Source organism: Ciconia boyciana, chromosome 6, assembly GCF_034638445.1.
Source record: "Ciconia boyciana chromosome 6, ASM3463844v1, whole genome shotgun sequence".
Taxonomy (NCBI): domain Eukaryota; kingdom Metazoa; phylum Chordata; class Aves; order Ciconiiformes; family Ciconiidae; genus Ciconia; species Ciconia boyciana.
This window is the reverse complement of record NC_132939.1, coordinates 62,020,631-62,028,003: the sequence shown is the minus strand read 5'-3', so window position 1 is coordinate 62,028,003 and position 7,373 is coordinate 62,020,631. Positions and strand designations below refer to the sequence as shown.

Below are 7,373 nucleotides of genomic sequence, written 5' to 3'. Positions count from 1 at the left end.
TATATCTTTAATGCCTACCTACATTTTAATCTACACTAAATATTCTGAACGTAATGCACAGTAGGTTGAAATGTGATCACAAACCCAGATTTTTCCTTTCCATTACCTTTGCATCTTAGAAAGTTCTCACAGCTATTTCATTCTGCCCTGATATCAACAGAAATCTTTCCACTGACTGCAGCAGATGAGGACCTGACCCTAAACTAGGTAATTGGGCCTGTACCACGGGGTCTGCTTATTCCGCTAAGTTGCCCGAATGGTACATTTTTAAAACTGTGCTGAAACATGCCCCAGTAAACCTAAAGGAGAGCCACAGAAAATGCCACGCTGGTGCAGCAGCTCTACCAGGAGGAACTGGTCTGTTCTTTGGTAGGAAAGGAGGTCTTGCTCCGTCTCCCTCCACCATGAAGAAGAGCGAAACCTTTCCTCCTCTGTCTCATTGTTGTCTCCTTTAGCACACTGGTGTACCCAAAATCCAGCGATCCATTTGACGCTCAGGAACCCTCGTGACAGATATGATTAGACAGACCGAGTTGAAGAAAACAGAAGGAGAAAGTGAATTTCACTAAATGTGTACAATCATTCAAACGATGTGGCAGAAAAGCGTCTTATATCAAATAGGTTTGCCACCAGTGTAAATGCTGCTTTACTGCTCTAAATGCATTTTACGCACCTTTATGTAGTTAACAGTGCAAACCTGCGGGAAGATGTGTTGCTTTCGAAATTCCAGCTCGCTTCCGATTGCAGAAATGCGATCATCAGTGATCGTATGTTTCTATACAAATCAATTAAATTCTTACAGCCCAGTTAGCATTTACGGCACTGTCAATTAGAAAATAAACAAAATCCCTTAATGGCCAAAGAGGGCAAATTTTGATACTGGAAGTGCGGCGAAATAATAAATCTGTCAAAGGTATTTCCACAACATCGTTTCTCAGAGCAGAACGGCCCTTAAAAATCTTACAAAATATTGCTGCCCCGTAAGCAATAGTTGAAGTAATTTGTGATGTTTCGAGCCATTCCTGCTGCGAGAGCAGGACGGCCTGGAGCGCAGCAAGGCGGTGGGGAGAGCAGCTCCGGGCCCACCGCCCCGGCCCCTCGCCACCGCGAGTCCCCGGGCAGTCGCTGGACCTTTCCGCGCCTCGCAGCCCGCCTGCTGCGGCAAGGGGTATTGAAATATCCTCCAAGGTACCGGGATACCCAACTGTTTAATCAATCAGTATTTCGCGGGCGCAAGGGAAAGCTCCGAGTGCAGGGTAAGCGGACTGGCACCCCATGCTTTCGGGGAAGCTTGCTGGGGGCACCCCATGAGGTTGACGAGGGCCTGGCCCTTCCCAGAGGTTGCAATGCCGGGGGCTGCCCGGGCCGCTGCCCTACGGCGGCGGCGGGCCCCTGCTTTTTGGGGTAAACTGGCCGCGCTCCGAGCAGCAGGCTCCTAACGCTGGCGGCTTCCCGCAGGGCCGAGTCAGGAGAGGCCGCATCACCTCGCGGGCACGGCGTCCCAAGCGCCCGGGTCAAGGGCCGGGACGGTCCCGGGGGGGGCGACCCCACCGCCGGGCGGCCCGGGGCCAGGCCGCCCCGGGGGCCCGGAAACGCCGCCCTCGGGGCCTGGGGCCGGCCTGGCGGGTGGGCGGCGGGAGGGCCGGGCCGGGCCGGTGGGCGCTGCCCCGCCGCGCTGAGGGGAGCTCCGAGGGCGGCGAGGCGGGGCCGGGCGGCGAGGCCCCGGCGGCGGCGGCGGACACCCCCCCCCCCCGCCCTCCCCCGCGGGGAGCGGCGCGGAGCGGAGCGGCCCCTCGGCATCGGCGGGGCGGGCGGGAAGCGGCGCGGCGGCGGTAGGACCCGGCGGCCGCTCCCCGGAGGATGTGAGCGAGCGCCGCGGAGACGCGGGTGGGACGAGCCCGGCCCCGGCTGCGGGAGCTCGGCCCGGTGGCGCGAGGGGAGGCGGCGGCGGCGGCTGCGGGGGGGGCTGCTGAGCGAGGCGAGGGGCGGCCTCCCCCTCCCGGCCGGAGGCAGGGCGGCGGCGGGGGCGAGGCGGAGCGGCGGGGAAGGCAGGCCGGCAGCCGGAGCGGGCGTGTGAGCCCCATGGGCCGAGCGCCTGCGAGAGGGGGAGGAGGAGCCGCCCCGCCGCCCGCCGCCCGGGGATGGTGAGGAGGCGGCGGCTGCCGGGAGCCCAGTGAGGCCTTCGCTCGGCACCCGCCGGAGAGCCCGCCTCGCCAGCCTCCCCCTTCCCCCGCTCGCTCGCTGGCTCGCTCCCCCCTTCCCTCCCCTTCCCCTGCCTCCTTCCCCGGCTCCCTTCCCCTGCCGCCGCCACCCTCCCATCACCTCCTCCCCGGGCTCCAGCCATGTAAGTGACCCGCTCCCCCGGCTGGGAAGGGCTGGGGGAAGGAAGCGACGGGGCCGGGGCCTGCTCCGCTCGGTCGCGCCGTGCCCGCCGCATTGTGCGGGGCCGGGAGGGGAAGGGGGGCGGCCGCTGACCCGCCTAGGCCGCGGCGGCGGGCGAGGGGCTGCCCCGCCGCCCCCCACCCCGGGCACGGCCGGGCGGGGTGGGGGGGTTGGGGGGCCGGGCTGCGGGCGGCCCCCGGCCGGCGTCCTGCCGGCGGGCCCGGGGCGGACAGGAAGCTGTTGGCTCTCCGGGGATGCGGGGGATGAGAGGGCGGCGGGGCGGGGGGCTCCCCCGGCGGCCCTCGGGCCTGCCCCCGCCCCGGCCCCCGCGGAGCCGCGGCCCTCCAGTGCCGGCGGGGGCTGGGGCCGCCCAGGACCTGCCCGAGCATCCCCCAGGGAAACGGAGGTGGCGGGGGGGGGGGGGGTATCTTTAAAACTGTGGCAAATAAAGTCGCCAAGTGCCCCCCCGTTCTCCCACCTCACCCGCCCCCATTTTCCTCCCTTGTCTTCTGTAGCCGCGTTGTTCAGCCCAGCTCCGCTTTGCGGACCACTAAGTATTTGCCGACGGGGGTGTGATTATCTCCGTGGGCATTTGGCGTGTGTAGGTGGCTGTGCAGCGTTTGTGGACTTGATTTTTTTTTTTTTTTTTCCAGTCGTGTTTTGCAGAGCTGTAGGGAGCTGTCTGCAAATGCCTCCCCCCCCCGCCGCCCCCCAGGTGAAATTCTGCAGTTGCCAAAATGTTCTTGGAGACTTCTAGGACTTTTGCTTCTGTTTCTTTCTAAAACACATAATTATAATCAAGTATATGAACATGCTGGGAATTTTTATTTATTTACTGACAGTACGCTACTGATGCTAATGCTGCTTGCACCTTACTGGTATCCCCCCCCCCCCCCATCCCCTTGGGGAAAGTATTTAACTGTTTTTCTTCTTGCTTTGTTTTCCTACCACCTTTAACATATAAGAAGCAAATCCCTGATTTGCTCTTGTTTGTTTTATTTATACCACAGGAGGGATGTACATTTCAAAATACAGTTATAAAGGGGAGTTACTAACACTTAATTCAGAAGAATATTTGTTTACAGGTAAATAAATTTGACATACTGCATGACTAGTAATTACTTTTATGTAGTAGTTAATTTCCTGATGACAGCCACAACATTTGTCTGAGTTAATAGATTTAAAGACACTATGGAACTACCTTTGATTTTTTAAATAGGAGGGTTTTTGTTGTGTGCGCTGTTTATAGAACTGTTTTTGGTGTGCAGCAGTGGTAAATCAAATTTAAGAATTGATCCAATGTCCGCAAGTAACTTGTAGCTCCAGTGTTCACTTGCCGGCTTATAAAAATGTCCTGTAAGTGATTACATTAAGAATTAAATACGTTCACAACTGACTTGATTTGTTTGGGGACAGAACAAAACTTCTTTTACAAATACTTTAAAATGGAACTTGGTTAAATGCATTTAAAGTTGGTACAGAAGTTCTGAGCAGCACAGTTCTTAAATTATATGAGCATAAACTGTAAAAGGACTTGTTCTTGTTTGGGAACATAAAGAGGATTTTGTCTGGCCTGTGTCTTTGACAGAGAGTATGAAGAAGTCTCTTTTCTGCCGTCACTCAGTTTTGAAACAGGCAGCTTAGTTTGTCCTATCAAACTATGGTTGTGGTTGCAGCTTGGACAGCTGGATGTCGTAACTCTGGCCCCTCACCTGAACAATATTAACCTCCTGTCTATTGATCAGCAAAGACATGAGAGCACAAGCATTTCAAATTACAGTTTTGTAAACCTAGATTAAGCTAACAGGTTGAAAGAGAAGTGGGTGCGGCTTTAGAGATTTTTATTCTCCACTCACCATTTTTCCTGTAGCTCTTAGTATGGGAGAAGCCTTTCTGAACCTTGTGATAAGCTGCACGTGCAGCCATGAAATACCAGTTTAGAGGTGGTGTCATTGGACACAGAACACATAGTAGTAAATACTAGTGACCACACCTAACTCATGGCCCGCAATGCGTTTTTGTAAAGTAAGCTGAGATGCTGGAACAACCTGGTCGCTCTAAGCTTTCTTGAAAGCTGTCTGCCCAGATTTGGTAACTGGGTCACGGTGCGAAGCTACTACTGTGTGCTTAGAGGGCCTTGGGCACGTTGGAACCGCTGCCGCTCCTGCGAAACACCCAAGGCAGGATTTGCATAATGCAGGAGATGTACTTCACTGGTCAAAGGCTGGTGGGGACACCTATCTGTACGCTCCACTTGAAATGCTGGCTGGAGCCCAACTTTGTTGTGTCTGTGCTGTTCAGGTGCAATGGGCTGCCAGCTGTGAGCTTACACTGGGATCTACTGTGGGAAGAGAGCTTAGGTTGCTCATGATATCCTGTGTAATGGGCCCAAACACACACCCCTCTGCCCCACTCCAGTTCCTGTGTGTCTCATCTACTCTGGTGATAGTGTCATGTGGCCAAGGTAGGCAAACAGGGGCAGCTGGATCCTTTTTTGCCTGGTCCTGCTGTTGTGCGTTATAAGAACATGTAAGTATGTGTAGCACATTAGGGCTCAGGGTGTCCTGGGAGTATCAGGACTGTGCCACACCAGGGCAGTGGGCAGTGTGATGGGCAAAGTATTAGTCCAGGAGCATGCTTTGCTGTGACCTGCTTTCTGATGGGCTAACTAGTACAGTCTAGACACAATCTAACATGCCAGGTGCAGCAGTAGCAGGACTGAGGTTGGTGGGTCTGATCCTCCTTCAATCTCTTCCTTACTCTCCTTCATAGATGAGGTAGTTACCATAAATGCTTCTGCATCCTGTAAAGCTTAGGTTTCAGCTTCAGTGTTACAGAAGAATTCCTTTTCTTCCTGCTCTGCTTTAGGGTGCTGAGTAGAAACAAATATAAAATTTCATCTTGGGAAGAGGGCAAGTAGGACAGATTCATCTCTTGATCTTGTAGAGACAAAAGAAGGTGAGCATAATAAGTGGAAGAGAATGAGAGAAAGAGCTCTGACACGACTCTCCCAAATACGGAAAAGACAGTTCTGCTCCACCTTCTGTTGGATGGTTGGTTTGACTGACTCCTTAAAGCAGGTTTCGCTGCTGCAGTGCCTAGGGAAGTGAGTTATCTCATTATTTATGAAGAAGTTAATAACCTTTAAGGAATTAATATATGCATAAAACCAGCATCACCATGATATGATGCTGATGTCATGGTATTCATGATTTACTGCACTTCAGCCACATCAGGAATACTTTGGTATTGAAAAAAGGTATTGCAGAAATGTGTATTGAAAATCAAGCAAAGAGAAGGCTAAGAGAAAGACGGAGTTGTTTAGCTTTTGACAGTATTCAGTCATGTGCAGACACAGGCTGGAGCAGCCAGGTCATACTTACCTCAGATGCCTTCTGTTCACTGGGAACCATTCCTAGATGGCCATAAATGAGGACTGTAATGATTCCTTCCCCCCCCGCCCCCCCCCCCCAAGGATTTTGTAGAAAAGGAACTTTCTCTGGTTTACGCATTTTCGGCAGTACATTGACCTGTAGTTAACTGGCTCTTCTGTTCCGAGAAATTACTCTTACTTGCTGCCACTGTCTTCAAGAGTGTCTTTTACTAAAATAGGTATATTAGGCACAGCTTGAATGTGTGTTTTAAAATATACAGATAGAGTGGGTTTGCTTCTGTTGGAGCTGTGTCTATGGGCATCTTGTTGGACAGTGAGAAGGGATTCCCAGCTCTTCACACTGTGAAGAAAAATTAACTTAAGTCACCCCTTACAAAATAAGCACTCTAGCATATCTGATTGAAGGACTAAGGTGGAGCCCATGCTGCAGGTTGGTGTCAAGGAATGCTTAGTGTTTTCCCACTTCATTGTGCCGTGCTACCTGATCTTCTGTGCATGGCTCCTTTACAATACCCACTACCCCCTTCACCACCCCTCTCTCCTGGAAAGAGACGGGCAGGTAAAGACACATAGCTGATAGCAGGGCTGCAGTAGCAGGTGGGGAACGTTTCTTGGGTAGAAGTTGTGGGGAAAAGGCAGTCCAAACTTTTTGGACGCCACAGAGAGTAGAAAAAGTAGTTCCTCTGAACTTTGTATTTCTTTGTTGATCTGCTTTTTTGGACTGTATTGTCATTCAAATTCAGATTATGAGATGACAGTTTAGCTGATGACAAGCAGGAGGCTGCCAAGTGGTAATCTTGGCAAGCGTTAACCCAGAAAAACCTGGAGTAAGTTAGCTGCAGATTGCAGAATTTTGGACCTTTGTGCTTTTTTCTGTTTTTAATAATAGAATTGTCCTTTCTACAGACTAGTTTGGCTTGTAGCTTCCTTTTTTACACATGGTTACTGAAAAGAATATTGATTGTTCAATGTGGCTAAATTGTTGAATTCAAGACGCAGAGGTAGGTTGCATAGTCCCCGTGTTCTGTTATGGCACAAGGTTAGAAGTGTCAGCTTTCACACCTGAGTGTTGCATTTCCAGATGTAAGCTGTGATAATCTTATGGGTTTTGTTCAACACTTTGCAAGTTGCTTGATGCTTAAACGAAGCCTCTAAATGAGGTCTAGTCTCCTCTTGACATCAACAAATAAGTCTAGCTCGTAGGACTGTTGTGCATGCATTTTTGAGAGGAGAACAAAAGCCTGCCATGTTCATCAGGTTCTATCCGAATTGCTCTGGAGCTAACGGAATTTGTTCCAAGGTAACTCTGTAAGCTGTGGGTTACTGGTCTCTATTCTGTAGCATATGGTGTTCTCATATTTATTTATGGAATTAAGGAATTCTTACATGCCTCTTGTTCCAATCTCATTTTTTGTGTGTTTTCCCTCCCTCAGGCAAACGACTTATCTGTTTCTTGGAGTTGATAATTATAACCAGTGAGATATGGCAGATTTGTAATTTGGTAAAAAAGCCCCAGCTTGTTTCTTGGGAAAAAATAGAAAATAAAGTGTTACTGGAAAAGCTGAGGAATAGTGATAAACAGTGAAGGTTCATAGGC

General features: G+C 51.5%; 1 protein-coding gene across 2 annotated transcripts in view; it reads left to right on the top strand.

Moving 5' to 3' along the window:
• Positions 1 to 1,763: 1,763 nt before the first annotated feature.
• The window catches only part of AKT1 (AKT serine/threonine kinase 1), a 74,970-nt gene continuing 69,360 nt past the window's right edge, over positions 1,764 to 7,373 (top strand). The window contains exons 1-2 of one of the 2 annotated variants that reach the window (XM_072863815.1): positions 1,764 to 2,344; positions 3,393 to 3,467. The gene's annotated coding sequence lies outside the window, so the exon portion shown is untranslated. The remainder of the gene's footprint in view (positions 2,345 to 3,392; positions 3,468 to 7,373) is intronic. The other variant, XM_072863814.1, reaches the window with a different exon arrangement.